Here is a 27,215-nt window from a genome sequence, read left to right as displayed (position 1 = left end):
TGTGCATTGCACTTAGTATGGGGGGGGCTACTGCAGAAAAGAGGTTAGTAGGGAATATGTGCATTGCACTTAGTATGGGGGGGATACTGCCGAAAAGAGGTTAGTAGGGGATATGTGCATTGCACTTAGTATGGGAGGCTACTGCAGAAAAGCGGTTAGTAGGGAATATGTGCATTGCACTTATTATGGGGGGGCTATTGCAGAAATAAGGTTAGTAGGGAAAATGTGCATTGCACTTAGTATGGTTGGCTACTGCACAAAAGAGGTTAGTAGGGAATATGTGCATTACACTTAGTATGGGGGAGGCTTCTGCAGAAAAGAGGATAGTAGGGAATATGTGCATTGCACTTAGTATGGGGGGGCTACTGCACAAAAGCGGTTAGTAGGGAATATGTGCATTGCACTTAGTATGGGGGGATACTGCAGAAAAGAGGTTAGTAGGGGATATGTGCATTGCACTTAGTATGGGGGGCTACTGTAGAAAAGCGGTTAGTAGGGAATATTTGCATTGCACTTAGTATGGGGGGGCTACTGCAGAAAAGAGGTTAGTAGGGGATATGTGCATTGCACTTAGTATGGGGGGGCTACTGCAGAAAAGAGGTTAGTAGGGGATTTGTGCATTGCACTTAGTATGGGGGACTACTGCAGAAAAGAGGTTAGTAGGGGATATGTGCATTGCACTTAGCATGGGGGGGCTACTGCAGAAAAGAGGTTAGTAGGGGATATGTGCATTGCACTTAGTATAGGGGGGGCTACTGCAGAAAAGAGGTTAGTAGGGGATATGTGCATTGCACATAGTATGGGGGGGCTACTGCAGAAAACAGGTTAGTAGGGAATATGTGCATTGCACTTAGTATGGGGGGGATACTGCAGAAAAGAGGTAAGTAGGGGATATGTGCATTGCACTTAGTATGGGGGGCTACTGCAGAAAAGCGGTTAGTAGGGAATATGTGCATTGCACTTAGTATGGGGGGGCTACTGCAGAAAAGAGGTTAGTAGGGAATATGTGCATTGCACTTAGTATGGGCGGGGCTACTGCAGAAAAGAGGTTAGTAGGGGATATGTGCATTGCACTTAGTATGGGGGGGCTACTGCACAAAAGAGGTTAGTAGGGAATATGTGCATTGCACTTAGTATGGGGGGGCTACTGCACAAAAGCGGTTAGTAGGGAAAATGTGCATTGCACTTAGTATGGGGGGGGCTACTGCAGAAAAGAGGTTAGTAGGGAATATGTGCATTGCACTTAGTATGGGGGGGATACTGCAGAAAAGAGGTTAGTAGGGGATATGTGCATTGCACTTAGTATGGGAGGCCACTGCAGAAAAGCGGTTAGTAGGGAATATGTGCATTGCACTTATTATGGGGGGGCTATTGCAGAAAAGAGGTTAGTAGGGAAAATGTGCATTGCACTTAGTATGGTTGGCTACTGCACAAAAGAAGTTAGTAGTGAATATGTGCATTACACTTAGTATGGGGGAGGCTTCTGCAGAAAAGAGGATAGTAGGGAATATGTGCATTGCACTTAGTATGGGGGGGCTACTGCACAAAAGCGGTTAGTAGGGAATATGTGCATTGCACTTAGTATGGGGGGATACTGCAGAAAAGAGGTTAGTAGGGGATATGTGCATTGCACTTAGTATGGGGGGCTACTGCAGAAAAGCGGTTAGTAGGGAATATTTGCATTGCACTTAGTATGGGGGGGCTACTGCAGAAAAGAGGTTAGTAGGGAATATGTGCATTGCACTTAGTATGGGGGGCTACTGCACAAAAGAGGTTAGTAGGGAATATGTGCATTGCACTTAGTATGGGGGAGGCTACTGCAGAAAATAGGTTAGTAGGGAATATGTGCATTGCACTTAGTATGGGGGGGCTACTGCACAAAAGCGGTTAGTAGGGAATATGTGCATTGCACTTAGTATGGGGGAGGCTACTGCAGAAAAGAGGTTAGTAGGGAATATGTGCATTGCACTTAGTATGGGGGGGGCTACTGCAGAAAAGAGGTTAGTAGGGAATATGTGCATTGCACTTAGTATGGGGGGGCTACTGCACAAAAGAGGATAGTAGGGAATATGTGCATTGCACTTAGTATGGGGGGGGCTACTGTAGAAAGAGGCTAGTAGGGGATATGTGCATTGCACTTAGTATGGGGGGGGCTACTGCAGAAAAGAGGTTAGTAGGGGATTTGTGCATTGCACTTAGTATGGGGGACTATTGCAGAAAAGAGGTTAGTAGGGGATATGTGCATTGCACTTAGCATGGGGGGGCTACTGCAGAAAAGAGGTTAGTAGGGGATATGTGCATTGCACTTAGTATGGGGGGGGCTACTGCAGAAAAGAGGTTAGTAGGGGATATGTGCATTGCACTTAGTATGGGGGGGCTACTGCACAAAAGAGGTTAGTAGGGGATATGTGCATTGCACTTAGTATGGGGGGGGGGCTACTGCAGAAAAGAGGTTAATAGGGGATATGTGCATTGCACTTAGTATGGGGGACTACTGCACAAAAGAGGTTAGTAGGGGATATGTGCATTGCACTTAGTATGGGGGGGCTACTGCAGAAAAGAGGTTAGTAGGGAATATGTGCATTGCACTTAGTATGGGGGGGGCTACTGCAGAATAGAGGTTAGTAGGGAATATGTGTATTGCACTTAGTATGGGGGGGGCTACTGCACAAAAGAGGTTAGTAGGGAATATGTGCATTGCACTTAGTATGGGGGGGGCTACTGCAGAAAAGAGGTTAGTAGGGAATATGTGCATTGCACTTAGTATGGGGGGGCTATTGCAGAATAGAGGTTAGTAGGGAATATGTGCATTGCACTTAGTATGGGGGGGGCTATTGCAGAAAAGAGGTTAGTAGGGAATATGTGCATTGCACTTAGTATGGGGGGGGTACTGCAGAAAAGAAGTTAGTAGGGAATATGTGCATTACACTTAGTATGGGGGGGCTATTGCAGAAAAGAGGTTAGTAGGGAACATGTGCATTGCACTTAGTATGGGGGGCTACTGCAGAAAAGCGGTTAGTAGGGAATATTTGCATTGCACTTAGTATGGGGGGGCTACTGCAGAAAAGAGGTTAGTAGGGAATATGTGCATTGCACTTAGTATGGGGGGCTACTGCACAAAAGAGGTTAGTAGGGAATATGTGCATTGCACTTAGTATGGGGGAGGCTCCTGCAGAAAATAGGTTAGTAGGGAATATGTGCATTGCACTTAGTATGGGGGGGCTACTGCACAAAAGCGGTTAGTAGGGAATATGTGCATTGCACTTAGTATGGGGGAGGCTACTGCAGAAAAGAGGTTAGTAGGGAATATGTGCATTGCACTTAGTATGGGGGGGGCTACTGCAGAAAAGAGGTTAGTAGGGAATATGTGCATTGCACTTAGTATGGGGGGGGCTACTGCACAAAAGAGGATAGTAGGGAATATGTGCATTGCACTTAGTATGGGGGGGCTACTGCAGAAAGAGGCTAGTAGGGGATATGTGCATTGCACTTAGTATGGGGGGGCTACTGCAGAAAAGAGGTTAGTAGGGGATTTGTGCATTGCACTTAGTATGGGGGACTACTGCAGAAAAGAGGTTAGTAGGGGATATGTGCATTGCACTTAGCATGGGGGGGCTACTGCAGAAAAGAGGTTAGTAGGGGATATGTGCATTGCACTTAGTATGGGGGGGGCTACTGCAGAAAAGAGGTTAGTAGGGGATATGTGCATTGCACTTAGTATGGGGGGGCTACTGCACAAAAGAGGTTAGTAGGGGATATGTGCATTGCACTTAGTATGGGGGGGGGCTACTGCAGAAAAGAGGTTAATAGGGGATATGTGCATTGCACTTAGTATGGGGGACTACTGCACAAAAGAGGTTAGTAGGGGATATGTGCATTGCACTTAGTATGGGGGGGGCTACTGCAGAAAAGAGGTTAGTAGGGAATATGTGCATTGCACTTAGTATGGGGGGGGCTACTGCAGAATAGAGGTTAGTAGGGAATATGTGTATTGCACTTAGTATGGGGGGGGCTACTGCACAAAAGAGGTTAGTAGGGAATATGTGCATTGCACTTAGTATGGGGGGGGCTACTGCAGAAAAGAGGTTAGTAGGGAATATGTGCATTGCACTTAGTATGGGGGGGCTATTGCAGAAAAGAGGTTAGTAGGGGAATATGTGCATTGCACTTAGTATGGGGGGGGCTATTGCAGAAAAGAGGTTAGTAGGGAATATGTGCATTGCACTTAGTATGGGGGGGCTACTGCAGAAAAGAAGTTAGTAGGGAATATGTGCATTACACTTAGTATGGGGGGGCTATTGCAGAAAAGAGGTTAGTAGGGAACATGTGCATTGCACTTAGTATGGGGGGGCTACTGCACAAAAGGGGTTAGTAGGGAATATGTGCATTGCACTTAGTATGAAGGGGGCTACTGCAGAAAAGAAGTTAGTAGGGGATATGTGCATTGCACTTAGAATGGGGGGGCTACTGCAGAAAAGAGGTTATTAGGGAATATGTGCATTGCACTTAGTATGGGGGGGCTACTGCAGGAAAGAGGTTAGTAGGGAATATGTGCATTGCACTTAGTATGGGGGGGGCTACTGCAGAAAATAGGTTAGTAGGGAATATGTGCATTGCACTTAGTATGGGGGGGGCTACTGCAGAAAAGAGGTTAGTAGGGAATATGTGCATTGCACTTAGTATGGGGGGGCTATTGCAGAAAAGAGGTTAGTAGGGAATATGTGCATTGCACTTAGTATGGGGGATTACTGCTGAAAAGAGGTTAGTAGGGGATATGTGCATTGCACTTAATATGGGGGGGCTACTGCACAAAAGAGGTTAGGAGGGGATTTGTGCATTGCACTTAGTATGGGGGACTACTGCAGAAAAGAGGTTAGTGGGGATATGTGCATTGCACTTAGTATGGGGGGGGCTACTGCACAAAAGAGGTTAGTAGGGAATATGTGCATTGCACTAAGTATGGGGGGGGCTATTGCAGAAAAGAGGTTAGTAGGGAATATGTGCATTGCACTTAGTATGGGGGGGGCTACTGCAGAAAAGAGGTTTGTAGGGAATATGTGCATTGCACTTAGTATGAGGGGGGCTACTGCCGAAAAGAAGTTAGTAGGGGATATGTGCATTGCACTTAGTATGGGGGGGCTACTGCAGAAAAGAGGTTAGTAGGGAATATGTGAATTGCACTTAGTATGGGGGGGGCTACTGCAGAAAAGAGGTTAGTAGGGGATATGTGCATTGCACTTAGTATGGGGGGGGCTACTGCAGAAAAGAGGTTAGTAGGGAATATGTGCATTGCACTTAGTATGGGGGGGCTACTGCAGAAAAGAGGTTAGTAGGGGATATGTGCATTGCACTTAGTATGGGGGGGGCTACTGCAGAAAAGAGGTTAGTAGGGGATATGTGCATTGCACTTAGTATGGGGGGGGCTACTGCAGAAAAGAGGTTAGTAGGGGATATGTGCATTGCACATAGTATGGGGGGGGGCTACTGCAGAAAACAGGTTAGTAGGGAATATGTGCATTGCACTTAGTATAGGGGGGATACTGCAGAAAAGAGGTAAGTAGGGGATATGTGCATTGCACTTAGTATGGGGGGCTACTGCAGAAAAGCGGTTAGTAGGGAATATGTGCATTGCACTTAGTATGGGGGGGCTACTGCAGAAAAGAGGTTAGTAGGGAATATGTGCATTGCACTTAGTATGGGGGGGGCTACTGCAGAAAAGAGGTTAGTAGGGGATATGTGCATTGCACTTAGTATGGGGTGGCTACTGCTCAAAAGAGGTTAGTAGGGAATATGTGCATTGCACTTAGTATGGGGGGGCTACTGCACAAAAGCGGTTAGTAGGGAATATGTGCATTGCACTTAGTATGGGAGGCTACTGCAGAAAAGCGGTTAGTAGGGAATATGTGCATTGCACTTATTATGGGGGGGCTATTGCAGAAAAGAGGTTAGTAGGGAAAATGTGCATTGCACTTAGTATGGTTGGCTACTGCACAAAAGAGGTTAGTAGGGAATATGTGCATTACACTTAGTATGGGGGAGGCTTCTGCAGAAAAGAGGGAGGATAGTAGGGAATATGTGCATTGCACTTAGTATGGGGGGGCTACTGCACAAAAGCGGTTAGTAGGGAATATGTGCATTGCACTTAGTATGGGGGGATACTGCAGAAAAGAGGTTAGTAGGGGATATGTGCATTGCACTTAGTATGGGGGGCTACTGCAGAAAAGAGGTTAGTAGGGAATATTTGCATTGCACTTAGTATGGGGGGGCTACTGCAGAAAAGAGGTTAGTAGGGAATATGTGCATTGCACTTAGTATGGGGGGCTACTGCACAAAAGAGGTTAGTAGGGAATATGTGCATTGCACTTAGTATGGGGGAGGCTACTGCAGAAAATAGGTTAGTAGGGAATATGTGCATTGCACTTAGTATGGGGGGGCTACTGCACAAAAGCGGTTAGTAGGGAATATGTGCATTGCACTTAGTATGTGGGGGCTACTGCAGAAAAGAGGTTAGTAGGGAATATGTGCATTGCACTTAGTATGGGGGGGCTACTGCAGAAAAGAGGTTAGTAGGGAATATGTGCATTGCACTTAGTATGGGGGGGCTACTGCACAAAAGAGGTTAGTAGGGAATATGTGCATTGCACTTAGTATGGGGGGGGCTACTGCAGAAAGAGGCTAGTAGGGGATATGTGCATTGCACTTAGTATGTGGGGGGCTACTGCAGAAAAGAGGTTAGTAGGGGATTTGTGCATTGCACTTAGTATGGGGGACTACTGCAGAAAAGAGGTTAGTAGGGGATATGTGCATTGCACTTAGTATGGGGGGGCTACTGCAGAAAAGAGGTTAGTAGGGGATATGTGCATTGCACTTAGTATGGGGGGGCTACTGCAGAAAAAAGGTTAGTAGGGGATATGTGCATTGCACTTAGTATGGGGGGGCTACTGCACAAAAGAGGTTAGTAGGGGATATGTGCATTGCACTTAGTATGGGGGGGGGCTACTGCAGAAAAGAGGTTAATAGGGGATATGTGCATTGCACTTAGTATGGGGGACTACTGCACAAAAGAGGTTAGTAGGGGATATGTGCATTGCACTTAGTATGGGGGACTACTGCAGAAAAGAGGTTAGTTGGGGATATATGCATTGCACTTAGTATGGGGGGGCTACTGCACAAAAGAAGTTAGTAGGGAATATGTGCATTGCACTTAGTATGGGGGGGGCTACTGCAGAAAAGAGGTTAGTAGGGATATGTGCATTGCACTTAGTATGGGGGGGGCTACTGCAGAAAAGAGGTTAGTAGGGAATATGTGTATTGCACTTAGTATGGGGGGGGCTACTGCACAAAAGAGGTTAGTGGGGGAATATGTGCATTGCACTTAGTATGGGGGGGGGGGGCTACTGCAGAAAAGAGGTTAGTAGGGAATATGTGCATTGCACTTAGTATGGGGGGGCTATTGCCGAAAAGAGGTTAGTAGGGAATATGTGCATTGCACTTAGTATGGGGGGGGCTATTGCAGAAAAGAGGTTAGTAGGGAATATGTGCATTGCACTTAGTATGGGGGACTACTGCTGAAAAGAGGTTAGTAGGGGATATGTGCATTGCACTTAGTATGGGGGGGCTACTGCACAAAAGAGGTTAGGAGGGGATTTGTGCATTGCACTTAGTATGGGGGACTACTGCAGAAAAGAGGTTAGTTGGGGATATATGCATTGCACTTAGTATGGGGGGGGCTACTGCACAAAAGAGGTTAGTAGGGAAAATGTGCATTGCACTTAGTATGGGGGGGGCTACTGCAGAAAAGAGGTTAGTAGGGGATATGTGCATTGCACTTAGTATGGGGGGGGCTACTGCAGAAAAGAGGTTAGTAGGGGATTTTTGCATTGCACTTAGTATGGGGGACTACTGCAGAAAAGAGGTTAGTAGGGGATATGTGCATTGCACTTAGCATGGGGGGGCTACTGCAGAAAAGAGGTTAGTAGGGGATATGTGCATTGCACTTAGTATGGGGGTTGCTACTGCAGAAAAGAGGTTAGTAGGGGATATGTGCATTGCACATAGTATGGGGGGGGGCTACTGCACAAAAGAGGTTAGTAGAGGATATGTGCATTGCACTTAGTATGGGGGGGGGCTACTGCAGAAAGAGGTTAGTAGGGGATATGTGCATTGCACTTAGTATGGGGGACTACTGCACAAATGAGGTTAGTAGGGAATATGTGCATTGCACTTAGTATGGGGGGGCTACTGCACAAAAGAGGGTAGTAGGGAATATGTGCATTGCACTAAGTATGGGGGGGGGCTACTGCAGAAAAGATGTTAGTAGGGGATATGTGCATTGCACTTAGTATGGGGGGGCTACTGCACAAAAGAGGTTAGTAGGGAATATGTGCATTGCACTTAGTATGGGGGGGGCTACTGCACAAAAGAGGTTAGTAGGGAATATGTGCATTGCACTAAGTATGGGGGGGGTCTATTGCAGAAAAGAGGTTAGTAGGGAATATGTGCATTGCCCTTAGTATGGGGGGGCTACTGCAGAAAATAGGTTAGTAGGGAATATGTGCATTGCACTTAGTATGGGGGGGCTACTGCAGAAAAGAGGTTAGTAGGGATTATGTGCATTGCACTTAGTATGGGGGGGGCTATTGCAGAAAAGAGGTTAGTAGGGAATATGTGCATTGCACTTAGTATGGGGGGGCTATTGCAGAAAAGAGGTTAGTAGGGAATATGTGCATTGCACTTAGTATGGGGGGGGGGCTACTGCAGAAAAGAGGTTTGTAGGGAATATGTGCATTGCACTTAGTATGAGGGGGGCTACTGCCGAAAAGAAGTTAGTAGGGGATATGTGCATTGCACTTGGTATGGGGGGGCTACTGCAGAAAAGAGGTTAGTAGGGAATATGTGCATTGCACTTAGTATGGGGGGGGCTACTGCAGAAAAGAGGTTAGTAGGGGATATGTGCATTGCACTTAGTATGGGGGACTACTGTAGAAAAGAGGTTTGTAGGGGATATGTGCATTGCACTTAGTATGGGGGGGGCTACTGCAGAAAAGAGGTTAGTAGGGGATATGTGCATTGCACTTATTAAGGGGGGGCTACTGCACAAAATAGGTTAGTAGGGAATATGTGCATTGCACTTAGTATGGGGGGGGTACTGCAGAAAAGAGGTTAGTAGGGGATATGTGCATTGCACTTAGTATGGGGGACTACTGTAGAAAAGAGGTTAGTAGGGGATATGTGCATTGCACTTAGTATGGGGGGGGGCTACTGCAGAAAAGAGGTTAGTAGGGGATATGTGCATTGCACTTAGTATGGGGGGGGCTACTGCAGAAAAGAGGTTAGTAGGGGATATGTGCATTGCACTTAGTATGGGGGACTACTGTAGAAAAGAGGTTAGTAGGGGATATGTGCATTGCACTTAGTATGGGGGGGGCTACTGCAGAAAAGAGGTTAGTAGGGGATATGTGCATTGCACTTAGTAAGGGGGGGGCTACTGCACAAAAGAGGTTTGTAGGGAATATGTGCATTGCACTTAGTATGGGGGGGGGCTACTGCAGAAAAGAGGTTAGTAGGGGATTTGTGCATTGCACTTAGTATGGGGGACTACTGCAGAAAAGAGGTTAGTAGGGGATATGTGCATTGCACTTAGCATGGGGGGGCTACTGCAGAAAAGAGGTTAGTAGGGGATATGTGCATTGCACTTAGTATGGGGGGGGGCTACTGCAGAGAAGAGGTTAGTAGGGGATATGTGCATTGCACTTAGTATGGGGGGGGCTACTGCAGAAAAAAGGTTAGTAGGGGATATGTGCATTGCACATAGTATGGGGGGGGCTACTGCAGAAAACAGGTTAGTAGGGAATATGTGCATTGCACTAGTATAGGGGGGATACTGCAGAAAAGAGGTAAGTAGGGGATATGTGCATTGCACTTAGTATGGGGGGGCTACTGCAGAAAAGCGGTTAGTAGGGAATATGTGCATTGCACTTAGTATGGGGGGGCTACTGCAGAAAAGAGGTTAGTAGGGAATATGTGCATTGCACTTAGTATGGGGGGGGCTACTGCAGAAAAGAGGTTAGTAGGGGATATGTGCATTGCACTTAGTATGGGGTGGCTACTGCTCAAAAGAGGTTAGTAGGGAATATGTGCATTGCACTTAGTATGGGGGGGCTACTGCACAAAAGCGGTTAGTAGGGAATATGTGCATTGCACTTAGTATGGGAGGCTACTGCAGAAAAGCGGTTAGTAGGGAATATGTGCATTGCACTTATTATGGGGGGGGCTATTGCAGAAAAGAGGTTAGTAGGGAAAATGTGCATTGCACTTAGTATTGTTGGCTACTGCACAAAAGAGGTTAGTAGGGAATATGTGCATTACACTTAGTATGGGGGAGGCTTCTGCAGAAAAGAGGATAGTAGGGAATATGTGCATTGCACTTAGTATGGGGGGGGTACTGCAGAAAAGAGGTTAGTAGGGGATATGTGCATTGCACTTAGTATGGGGGACTACTGTAGAAAAGAGGTTAGTAGGGGATATGTGCATTGCACTTAGTATGGGGGGGGCTACTGCAGAAAAGAGGTTAGTAGGGGATATGTGCATTGCACTTAGTATGGGGGGGGGCTACTGCAGAAAAGAGGTTAGTAGGGGATATGTGCATTGCACTTAGTATGGGGGACTACTGTAGAAAGGAGGTTAGTAGGGGATATGTGCATTGCACTTAGTATGGGGGGGGCTACTGCAGAAAAGAGGTTAGTAGGGGATATGTGCATTGCACTTAGTAAGGGGGGGCTACTGCACAAAAGAGGTTTGTAGGGAATATGTGCATTGCACTTAGTATGGGGGGGCTACTGCAGAAAAGAGGTTAGTAGGGGATTTGTGCATTGCACTTAGTATGGGGGACTACTGCAGAAAAGAGGTTAGTAGGGGATATGTGCATTGCACTTAGCATGGGGGGGGCTACTGCAGAAAAGAGGTTAGTAGGGGATATGTGCATTGCACTTAGTATGGGGGGGGCTACTGCAGAAAAGAGGTTAGTAGGGGATATGTGCATTGCACTTAGTATGGGGGGGGCTACTGCAGAAAAGAGGTTAGTAGGGGATATGTGCATTGCACATAGTATGGGGGGGGCTACTGCAGAAAACAGGTTAGTAGGGAATATGTGCATTGCACTGGGGATATGTGCATTGCACTTAGTATGGGGGGCTACTGCAGAAAAGCGGTTAGTAGGGAATATGTGCATTGCACTTAGTATGGGGGGGCTACTGCAGAAAAGAGGTTAGTAGGGAATATGTGCATTGCACTTAGTATGGGGGGGGCTACTGCAGAAAAGAGGTTAGTAGGGGATATGTGCATTGCACTTAGTATGGGGTGGCTACTGCTCAAAAGAGGTTAGTAGGGAATATGTGCATTGCACTTAGTATGGGGGGGCTACTGCACAAAAGCGGTTAGTAGGGAATATGTGCATTGCACTTAGTATGGGAGGCTACTGCAGAAAAGCGGTTAGTAGGGAATATGTGCATTGCACTTATTATGGGGGGGCTATTGCAGAAAAGAGGTTAGTAGGGAAATGTGCATTGCACTTAGTATTGTTGGCTACTGCACAAAAGAGGTTAGTAGGGAATATGTGCATTACACTTAGTATGGGGGAGGCTTCTGCAGAAAAGAGGATAGTAGGGAATATGTGCATTGCACTTAGTATGGGGGGGCTACTGCACAAAAGCGGTTAGTAGGGAATATGTGCATTGCACTTAGTATGGGGGGATACTGCAGAAAAGAGGTTAGTAGGGGATATGTGCATTGCACTTAGTATGGGGGCTACTGCAGAAATGCGGTTAGTAGGGAATATTTGCATTGCACTTAGTATGGGGGGCTACTGCAGAAAAGAGTTTAGTAGGGAATATGTTGCATTGCACTTAGTATGGGGGGCTACTGCACAAAAGAGGTTAGTAGGGAATATGTGCATTGCACTTAGTATGGGGAGGCTACTGCAGAAAATAGGTTAGTAGGAAATATGTGCATTGCACTTAGTATGGGGGGGCTACTGCACAAAAGCGGTTAGTAGGGAATATGTGCATTGCACTTAGTATGTGGGGGCTACTGCAGAAAAGAGGTTAGTAGGGAATATGTGCATTGCACTTAGTATGGGGGGGCTACTGCACAAAAGAGGTTAGTAGGGAATATGTGCATTGCACTTAGTATGGGGGGGCTACTGCAGAAAGAGGCTAGTAGGGGATATGTGCATTGCACTTAGTATGGGGGGGGCTACTGCAGAAAAGAGGTTAGTAGGGGATTTGTGCATTGCACTTAGTATGGGGGACTACTGCAGAAAAGAGGTTAGTAGGGGATATGTGCATTGCACTTAGCATGGGGGGGCTACTGCAGAAAAGAGGTTAGTAGGGGATATGTGCATTGCACTTAGTATGGGGGGGCTACTGCAGAAAAGAGGTTAGTAGGGGATATGTGCATTGCACTTAGTATGGGGGGGGCTACTGCAGAAAAGAGGTTAGTAGGGGATATGTGCATTGCACTTAGTATGGGGGGGGCTACTGCAGAAAAGAGGTTAGTAGGGAATATGTGTATTGCACTTAGTATGGGGGGGGCTACTGCACAAAAGAGGTTAGTAGGGAATATGTGCATTGCACTTAGTATGGGGGGGCTATTGCCGAAAAGAGGTTAGTAGGGAATATGTGCATTGCACTTAGTATGGGGGGGGCTACTGCAGAAAAGAGGTTAGTAGGGAATATGTGCATTGCACTTAGTATGGGGGGCTATTGCAGAAAAGAGGTCAGTAGGGAATATGTGCATTGCACTTAGTATGGGGGACTACTGCTGAAAAGAGGTTAGTAGGGGATATGTGCATTGCACTTAGTATGGGGGGGCTACTGCACAAAAGAGGTTAGGAGGGGATTTGTGCATTGCACTTAGTATGGGGGACTACTGCAGAAAAGAGGTTAGTTGGGGATATATGCATTGCACTTAGTATGGGGGGCTACTGCACAAAAGAGGTTAGTAGGGAATATGTGCATTGCACTTAGTATGGGGGGGGCTACTGCAGAAAAGAGGTTAGTAGGGGATATGTGCATTGCACTTAGTATGGGGGGGGCTACTGCAGAAAAGAGGTTAGTAGGGAATATGTGTATTGCACTTAGTATGGGGGGGGCTACTGCACAAAAGAGGTTAGTAGGGAATATGTGCATTGCACTTAGTATGGGGGGGGGCTACTGCAGAAAAGAGGTTAGTAGGGAATATGTGCATTGCACTTAGTATGGGGGGGCTATTGCCGAAAAGAGGTTAGTAGGGAATATGTGCATTGCACTTAGTATGGGGGGGGCTATTGCAGAAAAGAGGTTAGTAGGGCTTATGTGCATTGCACTTAGTATGGGGGACTACTGCTGAAAAGAGGTTAGTAGGGATATGTGCATTGCACTTAGTATGGGGGGGCTACTGCACAAAAGAGGTTAGGAGGGGATTTGTGCATTGCACTTAGTATGGGGGACTACTGCAGAAAAGAGGTTAGTTGGGGATATATGCATTGCACTTAGTATGGGGGGGGCTACTGCACAAAAGAGGTTAGTAGGGAATATGTGCATTGCACTTAGTATGGGGGGGGCTACTGCAGAAAAGAGGTTAGTAGGGGATATGTGCATTGCACTTAGTATGGGGGGGGCTACTGCAGAAAAGAGGTTAGTAGGGGATTTTTGCATTGCACTTAGTATGGGGGACTACTGCAGAAAAGAGGTTAGTAGGGGATATGTGCATTGCACTTAGCATGGGGGGGCTACTGCAGAAAAGAGGTTAGTAGGGGATATGTGCTTTGCACTTAGTATGGGGGTTGCTACTGCAGAAAAGAGGTTAGTAGGGGATATGTGCATTGCACATAGTATGGGGGGGGGCTACTGCACAAAAGAGGTTAGAGGATATGTGCATTGCACTTAGTATGGGGGGGGCTACTGCAGAAAAGAGGTTAGTAGGGGATATGTGCATTGCACTTAGTATGGGGGACTACTGCACAAATGAGGTTAGTAGGGAATATGTGCATTGCACTTAGTATGGGGGGCTACTGCACAAAAGAGGGTAGTAGGGAATATGTGCATTGCACTAAGTATGGGGGGGGCTACTGCAGAAAAGATGTTAGTAGGGGATATGTGCATTGCACTTAGTATGGGGGGGCTACTGCACAAAAGAGGTTAGTAGGGAATATGTGCATTGCACTTAGTATGGGGGGGGCTACTGCACAAAAGAGGTTAGTAGGGAATATGTGCATTGCACTAAGTATGGGGGGGTCTATTGCAGAAAAGAGGTTAGTAGGGAATATGTGCATTGCCCTTAGTATGGGGGGGCTACTGCAGAAAATAGGTTAGTAGGGAATATGTGCATTGCACTTAGTATGGGGGGGCTACTGCAGAAAAGAGGTTAGTAGGGATTATGTGCATTGCACTTAGTATGGGGGGGCTATTGCAGAAAAGAGGTTAGTAGGGGATATGTGCATTGCACTTAGCATGGGGGGGCTACTGCAGAAAAGAGGTTAGTAGGGGTGATATGTGCATTGCACTTAGTATGGGGGGGTACTGCAGAAAAGAGGTTAGTAGGGGATATGTGCATTGCACTTAGTATGGGGGACTACTGTAGAAAAGAGGTTAGTAGGGGATATGTGCATTGCACTTAGTATGGGGGGGGCTACTGCAGAAAAGAGGTTAGTAGGGGATATGTGCATTGCACTTAGTATGGGGGGGGCTACTGCAGAAAAGAGGTTAGTAGGGGATATGTGCATTGCACTTAGTATGGGGGACTACTGTAGAAAAGAGGTTAGTAGGGGATATGTGCATTGCACTTAGTATGGGGGGGGCTACTGCAGAAAAGAGGTTAGTAGGGGATATGTGCATTGCACTTAGTAAGGGGGGGCTACTGCACAAAAGAGGTTAGTAGGGAATATGTGCATTGCACTTAGTATGGGGGGGGCTACTGCAGAAAAGAGGTTAGTAGGGGATTTGTGCATTGCACTTAGTATGGGGGACTACTGCAGAAAAGAGGTTAGTAGGGGATATGTGCATTGCACTTAGCATGGGGGGGCTACTGCAGAAAAGAGGTTAGTAGGGGATATGTGCATTGCACTTAGTATGGGGGGGGCTACTGCAGAAAAGAGGTTAGTAGGGGATATGTGCATTGCACTTAGTATGGGGGGGGCTACTGCAGAAAAGAGGTTAGTAGGGGATATGTGCATTGCACATAGTATGGGGGGGGCTACTGCAGAAAACAGGTTAGTAGGGAATATGTGCATTGCACTTAGTATAGGGGGGATACTGCAGAAAGAGGTAAGTAGGGGATATGTGCATTGCACTTAGTATGGGGGGCTACTGCAGAAAAGCGGTTAGTAGGGAATATGTGCATTGCACTTAGTATGGGGGGGCTACTGCAGAAAAGAGGTTAGTAGGGAATATGTGCATTGCACTTAGTATGGGGGGGCTACTGCAGAAAAGAGGTTAGTAGGGGATATGTGCATTGCACTTAGTATGGGGTGGCTACTGCTCAAAAGAGGTTAGTAGGGAATATGTGCATTGCACTTAGTATGGGGGGGCTACTGCACAAAAGCGGTTAGTAGGGAATATGTGCATTGCACTTAGTATGGGAGGCTACTGCAGAAAAGCGGTTAGTAGGGAATATGTGCATTGCACTTATTATGGGGGGGCTATTGCAGAAAAGAGGTTAGTAGGGAAATTGTGCATTGCACTTAGTATGGTTGGCTACTGCACAAAAGAGGTTAGTAGGGAATATGTGCATTACACTTAGTATGGGGGAGGCTTCTGCAGAAAAGAGGATAGTAGGGAATATGTGCATTGCACTTAGTATGGGGGGGCTACTGAACAAAAGCGGTTAGTAGGGAATATGTGCATTGCACTTAGTATGGGGGGATACTGCAGAAAAGAGGTTAGTAGGGGATATGTGCATTGCACTTAGTATGGGGGGCTACTGCAGAAAAGCGGTTAGTAGGGAATATTTGCATTGCACTTAGTATGGGGGGCTACTGCAGAAAAGAGGTTAGTAGGGAATATGTGCATTGCACTTAGTATGGGGGGCTACTGCACAAAAGAGGTTAGTAGGGAATATGTGCATTGCACTTAGTATGGGGGAGGCTACTGCAGAAAATAGGTTAGTAGGAAATATGTGCATTGCACTTAGTATGGGGGGGCTACTGCACAAAAGCGGTTAGTAGGGAATATGTGCATTGCACTTAGTATGTGGGGGCTACTGCAGAAAAGAGGTTAGTAGGGAATATGTGCATTGCACTTAGTATGGGGGGGCTACTGCAGAAAAGAGGTTAGTAGGGAATATGTGCATTGCACTTAGTATGGGGGGGCTACTGCACAAAAGAGGTTAGTAGGGAATATGTGCATTGCACTTAGTATGGGGGGGGCTACTGCAGAAAGAGGCTAGTAGGGGATATGTGCATTGCACTTAGTATGGGGGGGGCTACTGCAGAAAACAGGTTAGTAGGGATTTGTGCATTGCACTTAGTATGGGGGACTACTGCAGAAAAGAGGTTAGTAGGGGATATGTGCATTGCACTTAGCATGGGGGGGCTACTGCAGAAAAGAGGTTAGTAGGGGATATGTGCATTGCACTTAGTATGGGGGGGCTACTGCAGAAAAGAGGTTAGTAGGGGATATGTGCATTGCACTTAGTATGGGGGGGGCTACTGCAGAAAAGAGGTTAGTAGGGGATTTGTGCATTGCACTTAGTATGGGGGACTACTGCAGAAAAGAGGTTAGTAGGGGATATGTGCATTGCACTTAGCATGGGGGGGCTACTGCAGAAAAGAGGTTAGTAGGGGATATGTGCATTGCACTTAGTATGGGGGGGGCTACTGCAGAAAAGAGGTTAGTAGGGGATATGTGCATTGCACTTAGTATGGGGGGGGCTACTGCAGAAAAGAGGTTAGTAGGGGATATGTGCATTGCACATAGTATGGGGGGGGCTACTGCAGAAAACAGGTTAGTAGGGAATATGTGCATTGCACTTAGTATAGGGGGGATACTGCAGAAAAGAGGTAAGTAGGGGATATGTGCATTGCACTTAGTATGGGGGGCTACTGCAGAAAAGCGGTTAGTAGGGAATATGTGCATTGCACTTAGTATGGGGGGGCTACTGCAGAAAAGAGGTTAGTAGGGAATATGTGCATTGCACTTAGTATGGGGGGGGCTACTGCAGAAAAGAGGTTAGTAGGGGATATGTGCATTGCACTTAGTATGGGGTGGCTACTGCTCAAAAGAGGTTAGTAGGGAATATGTGCATTGCACTTAGTATGGGGGGGCTACTGCACAAAAGCGGTTAGTAGGGAATATGTGCATTGCACTTAGTATGGGAGGCTACTGCAGAAAAGCGGTTAGTAGGGAATATGTGCATTGCACTTATTATGGGGGGGCTATTGCAGAAAAGAGGTTAGTAGGGAAATTGTGCATTGCACTTAGTATGGTTGGCTACTGCACAAAAGAGGTTAGTAGGGAATATGTGCATTACACTTAGTATGGGGGAGGCTTCTGCAGAAAAGAGGATAGTAGGGAATATGTGCATTGCACTTAGTATGGGGGGGCTACTGCACAAAAGCGGTTAGTAGGGAATATGTGCATTGCACTTAGTATGGGGGGATACTGCAGAAAAGAGGTTAGTAGGGGATATGTGCATTGCACTTAGTATGGGGGGCTACTGCAGAAAAGCGGTTAGTAGGGAATATTTGCATTGCACTTAGTATGGGGGGCTACTGCAGAAAAGAGGTTAGTAGGGAATATGTGCATTGCACTTAGTATGGGGGGCTACTGCACAAAAGAGGTTAGTAGGGAATATGTGCATTGCACTTAGTATGGGGGAGGCTACTGCAGAAAATAGGTTAGTAGGAAATATGTGCATTGCACTTAGTATGGGGGGGCTACTGCACAAAAGCGGTTAGTAGGGAATATGTGCATTGCACTTAGTATGTGGGGGCTACTGCAGAAAAGAGGTTAGTAGGGAATATGTGCATTGCACTTAGTATGGGGGGCTACTGCAGAAAAGAGGTTAGTAGGGAATATGTGCATTGCACTTAGTATGGGGGGGCTACTGCACAAAAGAGGTTAGTAGGGAATATGTGCATTGCACTTAGTATGGGGGGGCTACTGCAGAAAGAGGCTAGTAGGGGATATGTGCATTGCACTTAGTATGGGGGGGGCTACTGCAGAAAACAGGTTAGTAGGGGATTTGTGCATTGCACTTAGTATGGGGGACTACTGCAGAAAAGAGGTTAGTAGGGATATGTGCATTGCACTTAGCATGGGGGGGCTACTGCAGAAAAGAGGTTAGTAGGGGATATGTGCATTGCACTTAGTATGGGGGGGCTACTGCAGAAAAGAGGTTAGTAGGGGATATGTGCATTGCACTTAGTATGGGGGGGGCTACTGCAGAAAAGAGGTTAGTAGGGGATATGTGCATTGCACTTAGTATGGGGGGGGCTACTGCAGAAAAGAGGTTAGTAGGGAATATGTGTATTGCACTTAGTATGGGGGGGGCTACTGCACAAAAGAGGTTTAGTAGGGAATATGTGCATTGCACTTAGTATGGGGGGGGCTACTGCAGAAAAGAGGTTAGTAGGGAATATGTGCATTGCACTTAGTATGGGGGGGCTATTGCCGAAAAGAGGTTAGTAGGGAATATGTGCATTGCACTTAGTATGGGGGGGGCTATTGCAGAAAAGAGGTTAGTAGGGAATATGTGCATTGCACTTAGTATGGGGGACTACTGCTGAAAAGAGGTTAGTAGGGGATATGTGCATTGCACTTAGTATGGGGGGGCTACTGCACAAAAGAGGTTAGGAGGGGATTTGTGCATTGCACTTAGTATGGGGGACTACTGCAGAAAAGAGGTTAGTTGGGGATATATGCATTGCACTTAGTATGGGGGGGGCTACTGCACAAAAGAGGTTAGTAGGGAATATGTGCATTGCACTTAGTATGGGGGGGGGCTACTGCAGAAAAGAGGTTAGTAGGGGATATGTGCATTGCACTTAGTATGGGGGGGGCTACTGCAGAAAAGAGGTTAGTAGGGGATTTTTGCATTGCACTTAGTATGGGGGACTACTGCAGAAAAGAGGTTAGTAGGGGATATGTGCATTGCACTTAGCATGGGGGGGCTACTGCAGAAAAGAGGTTAGTAGGGGATATGTGCATTGCACTTAGTATGGGGGTTGCTACTGCAGAAAAGAGGTTAGTAGGGGATATGTGCATTGCACATAGTATGGGGGGGGGCTACTGCACAAAAGAGGTTAGTAGAGGATATGTGCATTGCACTTAGTATGGGGGGGGCTACTGCAGAAAAGAGGTTAGTAGGGGATATGTGCATTGCACTTAGTATGGGGGACTACTGCACAAATGAGGTTAGTAGGGAATATGTGCATTGCACTTAGTATGGGGGGCTACTGCACAAAAGAGGGTAGTAGGGAATATGTGCATTGCACTAAGTATGGGGGGGGGCTACTGCAGAAAAGATGTTAGTAGGGGATATGTGCATTGCACTTAGTATGGGGGGGCTACTGCACAAAAGAGGTTAGTAGGGAATATGTGCATTGCACTTAGTATGGGGGGGCTACTGCACAAAAGAGGTTAGTAGGGAATATGTGCATTGCACTAAGTATGGGGGGGTCTATTGCAGAAAAGAGGTTAGTAGGGAATATGTGCATTGCCCTTAGTATGGGGGGGCTACTGCAGAAAATAGGTTAGTAGGGAATATGTGCATTGCACTTAGTATGGGGGGGCTACTGCAGAAAAGAGGTTAGTAGGGATTATGTGCATTGCACTTAGTATGGGGGGGCTATTGCAGAAAAGAGGTTAGTAGGGAATATGTGCATTGCACTTAGTATGGGGGGGCTATTGCAGAAAAGAGGTTAGTAGGGAATATGTGCATTGCACTTAGTATGGGGGGGCTACTGCAGAAAAGAGGTTTGTAGGGAATATGTGCATTGCACTTAGTATGAGGGGGGCTACTGCCGACAAGAAGTTAGTAGGGGATATGTGCATTGCACTTGGTATGGGGGGGCTACTGCAGAAAAGAGGTTAGTAGGGAATATGTGCATTGCACTTAGTATGGGGGGGGCTACTGCAGAAAAGAGGTTAGTAGGGGATATGTGCATTGCACTTAGTATTGGGGGACTACTGTAGAAAAGAGGTTAGTAGGGGATATGTGCATTGCACTTAGTATGGGGGGGCTACTGCAGAAAAGAGGTTAGTAGGGGATATGTGCATTGCACTTATTAAGGGGGGGCTACTGCACAAAATAGGTTAGTAGGGAATATGTGCATTGCACTTAGTATGGGGGGGTACTGCAGAAAAGAGGTTAGTAGGGGATATGTGCATTGCACTTAGTATGGGGGACTACTGTAGAAAAGAGGTTAGTAGGGGATATGTGCATTGCACTTAGTATGGGGGGGGCTACTGCAGAAAAGAGGTTAGTAGGGGATATGTGCATTGCACTTAGTATGGGGGGGGCTACTGCAGAAAAGAGGTTAGTAGGGGATATGTGCATTGCACTTAGTATGGGGGACTACTGTAGAAAAGAGGTTAGTAGGGGATATGTGCATTGCACTTAGTATGGGGGGGGCTACTGCAGAAAAGAGGTTAGTAGGGGATATGTGCATTGCACTTAGTAAGGGGGGGCTACTGCACAAAAGAGGTTAGTAGGGAATATGTGCATTGCACTTAGTATGGGGGGGGCTACTGCAGAAAAGAGGTTAGTAGGGGATATGTGCATTGCACTTAGTATGGGGGGGCTACTGCAGAAAAGAGGTTAGTAGGGGATATGTGCATTGCACATAGTATGGGGGGGGGCTACTGCAGAAAACAGGTTAGTAGGGAATATGTGCATTGCACTTAGTATAGGGGGGATACTGCAGAAAAGAGGTAAGTAGGGGATATGTGCATTGCACTTAGTATGGGGGGCTACTGCAGAAAAGCGGTTAGTAGGGAATATGTGCATTGCACTTAGTATGGGGGGGCTACTGCAGAAAAGAGGTTAGTAGGGAATATGTGCATTGCACTTAGTATGGGGGGGGGCTACTGCAGAAAAGAGGTTAGTAGGGGATATGTGCATTGCACTTAGTATGGGGTGGCTACTGCTCAAAAGAGGTTAGTAGGGAATATGTGCATTGCACTTAGTATGGGGGGGCTACTGCACAAAAGCGGTTAGTAGGGAATATGTGCATTGCACTTAGTATGGGAGGCTACTGCAGAAAAGCGGTTAGTAGGGAATATGTGCATTGCACTTATTATGGGGGGGCTATTGCAGAAAAGAGGTTAGTAGGGAAAATGTGCATTGCACTTAGTATGGTTGGCTACTGCACAAAAGAGGTTAGTAGGGAATATGTGCATTACACTTAGTATGGGGGAGGCTTCTGCAGAAAAGAGGATAGTAGGGAATATGTGCATTGCACTTAGTATGGGGGGGCTACTGCACAAAAGCGGTTAGTAGGGAATATGTGCATTGCACTTAGTATGGGGGGATACTGCAGAAAAGAGGTTAGTAGGGGATATGTGCATTGCACTTAGTATGGGGGGCTACTGCAGAAAAGCGGTTAGTAGGGAATATTTGCATTGCACTTAGTATGGGGGGCTACTGCAGAAAAGAGGATAGTAGGGAATATGTGCATTGCACTTAGTATGGGGGGCTACTGCACAAAAGAGGTTAGTAGGGAATATGTGCATTGCACTTAGTATGGGGGAGGCTACTGCAGAAAATAAGTTAGTAGGAAATATGTGCATTGCACTTAGTATGGGGGGGCTACTGCACAAAAGCGGTTAGTAGGGAATATGTGCATTGCACTTAGTATGTGGGGGCTACTGCAGAAAAGAGGTTAGTAGGGAATATGTGCATTGCACTTAGTATGGGGGGGCTACTGCAGAAAAGAGGTTAGTAGGGAATATGTGCATTGCACTTAGTATGGGGGGGCTACTGCACAAAAGAGGTTAGTAGGGAATATGTGCATTGCACTTAGTATGGGGGGGGCTACTGCAGAAAGAGGCTAGTAGGGGATATGTGCATTGCACTTAGTATGGGGGGGGCTACTGCAGAAAAGAGGTTAGTAGGGGATTTGTGCATTGCACTTAGTATGGGGGACTACTGCAGAAAAGAGGTTAGTAGGGGATATGTGCATTGCACTTAGCATGGGGGGGCTACTGCAGAAAAGAGGTTAGTAGGGGATATGTGCATTGCACTTAGTATGGGGGGGGCTACTGCAGAAAGAGGCTAGTAGGGGATATGTGCATTGCACTTAGTATGGGGGGGCTACTGCACAAAAGAGGTTAGTAGGGGATATGTGCATTGCACTTAGTATGGGGGGGGCTACTGCAGAAAAGAGGTTAATAGGGGATATGTGCATTGCACTTAGTATGGGGGACTACTGCACAAAAGAGGTTAGTAGGGGATATGTGCATTGCACTTAGTATTGGGGGGGCTACTGCAGAAAAGAGGTTAGTAGGGAATATGTGCATTGCACTTAGTATGGGGGGGGCTACTGCAGAATAGAGGTTAGTAGGGAATATGTGTATTGCACTTAGTATGGGGGGGGCTACTGCACAAAAGAGGTTAGTAGGGAATATGTGCATTGCACTTAGTATGGGGGGGGCAACTGCAGAAAAGAGGTTAGTAGGGAATATGTGCATTGCACTTAGTATGGGGGGGCTATTGCAGAAAAGAGGTTAGTAGGGAATATGTGCATTGCACTTAGTATGGGGGTGGCTATTGCAGGAAAGAGGTTAGTAGGGAATATGTGCATTGCACTTAGTATGGGGGGCTACTGCAGAAAATAGGTTAGTAGGGAATATGTGCATTGCACTTAGTATGGGGGGGTTACTGCAGAAAAGAGGTTAGTAGGGAATATGTGCATTGCACTTAGTATGGGGGGGCTATTGCAGAAAAGAGGTTAGTAGGGAATATGTGCATTGCACTTAGTATGGGGGACTACTGCTGAAAAGATGTTAGTAGGGGATATGTGCATTGCACTTAGTATGGGGGGGCTACTGCACAAAAGAGGTTAGGAGGGGATTTGTGCATTGCACTTAGTATGGGGGACTACTGCAGAAAAGAGGTTAGTTGGGGATATATGCATTGCACTTAGTATGGGGGGGGCTACTGCACAAAAGAGGTTAGTAGGGAATATGTGCATTGCACTTAGTATGGGGGGGGCTACTGCAGAAAAGAGGTTAGTAGTGGATATGTGCATTGCACTTAGTATGGGGGGGCTACTGCAGAAAAGAGGTTAGTAGGGAATATGTGTATTGCACTTAGTATGGGGGGGGCTACTGCACAAAAGAGGTTAGTAGGGAATATGTGCATTGCACTTAGTATGGGGGGGGGGCTACTGCAGAAAAGAGGTTAGTAGGGAATATGTGCATTGCACTTAGTATGGGGGGGCTATTGCCGAAAAGAGGTTAGTAGGGAATATGTGCATTGCACTTAGTATGGGGGGGGCTATTGCAGAAAAGAGGTTAGTAGGGAATATGTGCATTGCACTTAGTATGGGGGGGCTACTGCAGAAAAGAGGTTAGTAGGGAATATGTGCATTGCACTTAGCATGGGGGTGGCTATTGCAGGAAAGAGGTTAGTAGGGAATATGTGCATTGCACTTAGTATGGGGGGCTACTGCAGAAAATAGGTTAGTAGGGAATATGTGCATTGCACTTAGTATGGGGGGGGCTACTGCAGAAAAGAGGTTAGTAGGGAATATGTGCATTGCACTTAGTATGGGGGGGCTATTGCAGAAAAGAGGTTAGTAGGGAATATGTGCATTGCACTTAGTATGGGGGACTACTGCTGAAAAGAGGTTAGTAGGGGATATGTGCATTGCACTTAGTATGGGGGGGCTACTGCACAAAAGAGGTTAGGAGGGGATTTGTGCATTGCACTTAGCATGGGGGACTACTGCAGAAAAGAGGTTAGTTGGGGATATATGCATTGCACTTAGTATGGGGGGGCTACTGCACAAAAGAGGTTAGTAGGGAATATGTGCATTGCACTTAGTATGGGGGGGGCTACTGCAGAAAAGAGGTTAGTAGGGGATATGTGCATTGCACTTAGTATGGGGGGGGCTACTGCAGAAAAGAGGTTAGTAGGGGATTTGTGCATTGCACTTAGTATGGGGGACTACTGCAGAAAAGAGGTTAGTAGGGGATATGTGCATTGCACTTAGCATGGGGGGGCTACTGCAGAAAAGAGGTTAGTAGGGGATATTTGCATTGCACATAGTATGGGGGGGGCTACTGCACAAAAGAGGTTAGTAGGGGGTATGTGCATTGCACTTAGTATGGGGGGGCTACTGCAGAAAAGAGGTTAGTAGGGGATATGTGCATTGCACTTAGTATGGGGGACTACTGCACAAATGAGGTTAGTAGGGAATATGTGCATTGCACTTAGTATGGGGGGGGCTACTGCACAAAAGAGGTTAGTAGGGAATATGTGCATTGCACTAAGTATGGGGGGGGGCTACTGCAGAAAAGATGTTAGTAGGGGATATGTGCATTGCACTTAGTATGGGGGGGCTACTGCACAAAAGAGGTTAGTAGGGAATATGTGCATTGCACTTAGTATGGGGGGGCTACTGCACAAAAGAGGTTAGTAGGGAATATGTGCATTGCACTAAGTATGGGGGGGTCTATTGCAGAAAAGAGGTTAGTAGGGAATATGTGCATTGCCCTTAGCATGGGGGGGCTACTGCAGAAAATAGGTTAGTAGGGAATATGTGCATTGCACTTAGTATGGGGGGGCTACTGCAGAAAAGAGGTTAGTAGGGAATATGTGCATTGCACTTAGTATGGGGGGGCTATTGCAGAAAAGAGGTTAGTAGGGAATATGTGCATTGCACTTAGTATGGGGGGGGCTATTGCAGAAAAGAGGTTAGTAGGGGATATGTGCATTGCACTTAGCATGGGGGGGCTACTGCAGAAAAGAGGTTAGTAGGGGATATGTGCATTGCACTTAGTATGGGGGGGGCTACTGCAGAAAAGAGGTTAGTAGGGGATATGTGCATTGCACTTAGTATGGGGGGCCTACTGCACAAAAGAGGTTAGTAGGGGATATGTGCATTGCACTTAGTATGGGGGGGGCTACTGCAGAAAAGAGGTTAATAGGGGATATGTGCATTGCACTTAGTATGGGGGACTACTGCACAAAAGAGGTTAGTAGGGGATATGTGCATTGCACTTAGTATGGGGGGGCTACTGCAGAAAAGAGGTTAGTAGGGAATATGTGCATTGCACTTAGTATGGGGGGGGCTACTGCAGAAAAGAGGTTAATAGGGGATATGTGCATTGCACTTAGTATGGGGGACTACTGCACAAAAGAGGTTAGTAGGGGATATGTGCATTGCACTTAGTATGGGGGGGCTACTGCAGAAAAGAGGTTAGTAGGGAATATGTGCATTGCACTTAGTATGGGGGGGGCTACTGCAGAATAGAGGTTAGTAGGGAATATGTGTATTGCACTTAGTATGGGGGGGGCTACTGCACAAAAGAGGTTAGTAGGGAATATGTGCATTGCACTTAGTATGGGGGGGGGGCAACTGCAGAAAAGAGGTTAGTAGGGAATATGTGCATTGCACTTAGTATGGGGGGGCTATTGCAGAAAAGAGGTTAGTAGGGAATATGTGCATTGCACTTAGTATGGGGGTGGCTATTGCAGGAAAGAGGTTAGTAGGGAATATGTGCATTGCACTTAGTATGGGGGGCTACTGCAGAAAATAGGTTAGTAGGGAATATGTGCATTGCACTTAGTATGGGGGGGTTACTGCAGAAAAGAGGTTAGTAGGGAATATGTGCATTGCACTTAGTATGGGGGGGCTATTGCAGAAAAGAGGTTAGTAGGGAATATGTGCATTGCACTTAGTATGGGGGACTACTGCTGAAAAGATGTTAGTAGGGGATATGTGCATTGCACTTAGTATGGGGGGGCTACTGCACAAAAGAGGTTAGGAGGGGATTTGTGCATTGCACTTAGTATGGGGGACTACTGCAGAAAAGAGGTTAGTTGGGGATATATGCATTGCACTTAGTATGGGGGGGGCTACTGCACAAAAGAGGTTAGTAGGGAATATGTGCATTGCACTTAGTATGGGGGGGGCTACTGCAGAAAAGAGGTTAGTAGGGGATATGTGCATTGCACTTAGTATGGGGGGGGCTACTGCAGAAAAGAGGTTAGTAGGGAATATGTGTATTGCACTTAGTATGGGGGGGGCTACTGCACAAAAGAGGTTAGTAGGGAATATGTGCATTGCACTTAGTATGGGGGGGGGCTACTGCAGAAAAGAGGTTAGTAGGGAATATGTGCATTGCACTTAGTATGGGGGGGCTATTGCCGAAAAGAGGTTAGTAGGGAATATGTGCATTGCACTTAGTATGGGGGGGGCTATTGCAGAAAAGAGGTTAGTAGGGAATATGTGCATTGCACTTAGTATGGGGGGGCTACTGCAGAAAAGAGGTTAGTAGGGAATATGTGCATTGCACTTAGCATGGGGGTGGCTATTGCAGGAAAGAGGTTAGTAGGGAATATGTGCATTGCACTTAGTATGGGGGGCTACTGCAGAAAATAGGTTAGTAGGGAATATGTGCATTGCACTTAGTATGGGGGGGGCTACTGCAGAAAAGAGGTTAGTAGGGAATATGTGCATTGCACTTAGTATGGGGGGGCTATTGCAGAAAAGAGGTTAGTAGGGAATATGTGCATTGCACTTAGTATGGGGGACTACTGCTGAAAAGAGGTTAGTAGGGGATATGTGCATTGCACTTAGTATGGGGGGGCTACTGCACAAAAGAGGTTAGGAGGGGATTTGTGCATTGCACTTAGCATGGGGGACTACTGCAGAAAAGAGGTTAGTTGGGGATATATGCATTGCACTTAGTATGGGGGGGCTACTGCACAAAAGAGGTTAGTAGGGAATATGTGCATTGCACTTAGTATGGGGGGGGCTACTGCAGAAAAGAGGTTAGTAGTGGATATGTGCATTGCACTTAGTATGGGGGGGGCTACTGCAGAAAAGAGGTTAGTAGGGGATTTGTGCATTGCACTTAGTATGGGGGACTACTGCAGAAAAGAGGTTAGTAGGGGATATGTGCATTGCACTTAGCATGGGGGGGCTACTGCACAAAAGAGGTTAGTAGGGGATATTTGCATTGCACATAGTATGGGGGGGGCTACTGCACAAAAGAGGTTAGTAGGGG

This window comes from Taudactylus pleione, unplaced genomic scaffold (genome assembly GCF_031769625.1).
Source record: "Taudactylus pleione unplaced genomic scaffold, aTauple2 ptg003193l, whole genome shotgun sequence".
NCBI classification, from domain to species: Eukaryota; Metazoa; Chordata; class Amphibia; order Anura; family Myobatrachidae; genus Taudactylus; species Taudactylus pleione.
This window is presented reverse-complemented; position numbering follows the sequence as displayed.